The following is a 3079-nucleotide window of genomic DNA, read 5'->3' on the forward strand; positions in this document are numbered from 1 at the left end:
TTATCAGCCAAACAAAATACAGACATATGAGTTAAACATTTACCTTAAATAGATAACACTCCTTGGAGAGAACAATCATGGGAGAAAGAAGGGCAGATTATGCACAGGGAGACAGCTCAGGGGGCAGGAGTGTATTGAGTGATGGACACTGGGAAGAGGTAATTACGGGGAGAAAATAGGAGGGGATCTGTTGCATTGTGGTAAACTGTGGTCATGACATGAGACAAAGTATATGTGAAGTGCTGTATGGAAAGTGAATTTGCTCTGTAAATCTTCACCCAAATCACAATTTAAAAAAAAGAAAATTATTATAACATGCAACTGATTAAATAATACTATAATTTAAAAAAAGAAACATATAGATGGACTGTATAACAAAAATATATGTTAAAAAATGCATAAAGAGAGAATACGCATCCTTCCAAATAAACCAAAAAATATAGAGTAGTGAAAAAAAAAAGAAAGTTGAGTAACATCATTGAGCTGTAGATAAAATAGATATACATTTGAAAAAAATATGTTTCTATTTTCTGTAATAAAGACTTGCTCTATGATTATACACTTATACTGCTTTTTCAATCATAGCGCATGGGCAATTTTATGCGTCTTCTTTACGTAACACATCATTGCAAAGATTTCTCTTGTTATTAATAATCTCCAAAATATTCTCTATTAATTAAATAAAAGTCTCATGTTTCGGCACTTTACATATGTCTATTTTTTAATGATAAATAAATGCATCTAGCATGTTTTTACATGCTTTATTTTCAATATTTATTATGTTTTATAAGATATTTTAGCAATCCAATCAGTAAGTCAAAAACAGACACACACAAATAAATTTACACATTATTAATTTTCTTTGCAGAACATTTGCCCCGTTTCTCCTCACAAGGAAAGGTTAATCTTCCTTAGTAATTTATTTATTAATTTTTTTTTTTCCAAAATTTTACAGTGAAGATTATGAAATAAGCACATGGTTCCCACATCTGTTACATATCTAATGAGAGAAATAGGTTCTTTAAGAATAAAAGCAAGAAAATAATAGATTGTCCTGATAAAAAATATTGAAGAATTCCTAGAAAACAGAAATCTTAAAGTATCAGATCACAGATACTGAAAATAAAGGGTACATAGAGGCCATTCCCTAGCACAAATGGTCAGTTAGACCTTGAAGTACTTCTTTGAATTTCAGAATCCACAGATAATCATACATGTGCTTTTCCCACAACATAAGGCAAAGTTATTCAATGTAAGGAATAAGAAGGAATCTAGATAGTGCACAATAGATAAACTGTAGTCATGCATTCTTTAACATTGAATGTCAAGTGACATTGTGTTCAGAAGAATAGATATTCTTAAATATGGGAAAGAAGTTAAAATTATTTACTTGTGTTTGAGTGAAACCAACGTCATCAAAAAGAAAGTCTAAATTAGAAACAAAAAATAAAAAGATGGAAAGAAAAGAACTTAAAAAGAAGGAAAAATGAAGATTTAAATATTGAGGAATGATGGTAAATATAGTAAAGAGAAGTGTTTTGAAATAATTACAAAGGTAATGGGAGGGTTATACCAACATGATGTTTATGAAGTATTATTAAAAGTTTATTGGATTTCAAAGTACTGAAGGGGCAAAGTAGCAGAATGGACTCAGTTAAAACATAATTTAGCATATGTAAGACAAATTCATATAATGTTTCCTCAGTATTGTGAAAAGGACAAATATATTTGATTAACAAAATGATAAACAATGTAAAGTCACTGATATGATGGAAAACGTCTCTCAATGATAAATAAATAAAATGCTGAATTTGTGCCATTTTCCAGTTTCCATGGTGGAAGTATTCCCTTACAAGCTACTTTCAAGATAGTGATTGATTTCACTGACCTTAGAGTTTGGAAAAGACTTCACAGACAACTTGCACAGGTCAGTGCAAGCTAGCTCTAGCATGTTACTACAGAGGATAAACCAGATGATACTCCCTGGTGAAGAAAATAACAGGCCAAATGCTGTAAAACTATAACCCTGAGATGAACAAAGGTGTTGTTTTTTGTTAGGTGCCATTGAGTTGGCTCCAATTCATAGCAATCCTATATACAACAGAAAGACATACTGCCCAGTCCTGAGCCATACTCACAATTCTTGCTATGTTTGAACCCATCATTTCAGCCACTGTGTCAATCCATCTTGTAGAATGTCTTCCCATTTTTTTTGCTGAGCATCCACTATACCAAGCATGAAATGCTTCTCCTGGGAATGGTCCCTTCTGACAACATGATCAAAGTAGGTGAGATGAAGTCTGGCCATGCTTGCTTATAAAGAATATTCTGGGACTGCCCTTTTTTCAAGACAGATTTGTTCATTCTTCTGGCGGTCCATGGTATTTTCAGTATTCTTTGCCAATACCACAATTAAAGGGCATCAACTCTTCTTTGGTCTTCCTTATTCATTGTCTAGATTTCACATCCTTATGAGGTGACTGACAACACCATGGCTTGGGTTAGACACATCTTAGACTGTAAAGTGACATCTTTACTCTTTAAAGATCACTTTAAGTCTTTTTCAGTGCAATATGATGTCTGATTTCTTGATTGCTGCTTCCATAGGTATTGATTAGAACCAAGTAAAATGAAATCCCTAACAACTTTCTTCCTTTATAGTGATGTTATTATTTGTCTAGTTGTGAGGATTTTTATTCTCTTCATGTTGAGGTATAATACATACTGAAGAATGTAGTCTTTGGTCTTCATCAGTAAGGGCTTCAAGTCATCTTCACTTTCAGCAAGCAAGGTCATGTCATCTGTATATTGCAGGTTATTAATTAGTCTCCCTCCAATCTTGATGCCATGTTCTTCTCTGTACAATCCTGTTTTCTCAGATAATTTTCTCAGCGTACAGATTGACTTAATATGGTGAAAGAATACAACCTTGACACATACCCTTCCTGATTTGAAATCATGCTGTATGCCCTTGTTCTGGTCTAACAACAACCTTTTGGGTTATGTACAGGTTCCTCATGAGCACAATTAAGTGTTCTGGAATCCCCATTCTTCTCTTCTTCTCGATTTTATCCATAAT

Source organism: Orycteropus afer, unplaced genomic scaffold, assembly GCF_000298275.1.
Source record: "Orycteropus afer afer isolate SDZICR_OR568_19922 unplaced genomic scaffold, OryAfe1.0 scaffold00762, whole genome shotgun sequence".
Taxonomy (NCBI): domain Eukaryota; kingdom Metazoa; phylum Chordata; class Mammalia; order Tubulidentata; family Orycteropodidae; genus Orycteropus; species Orycteropus afer.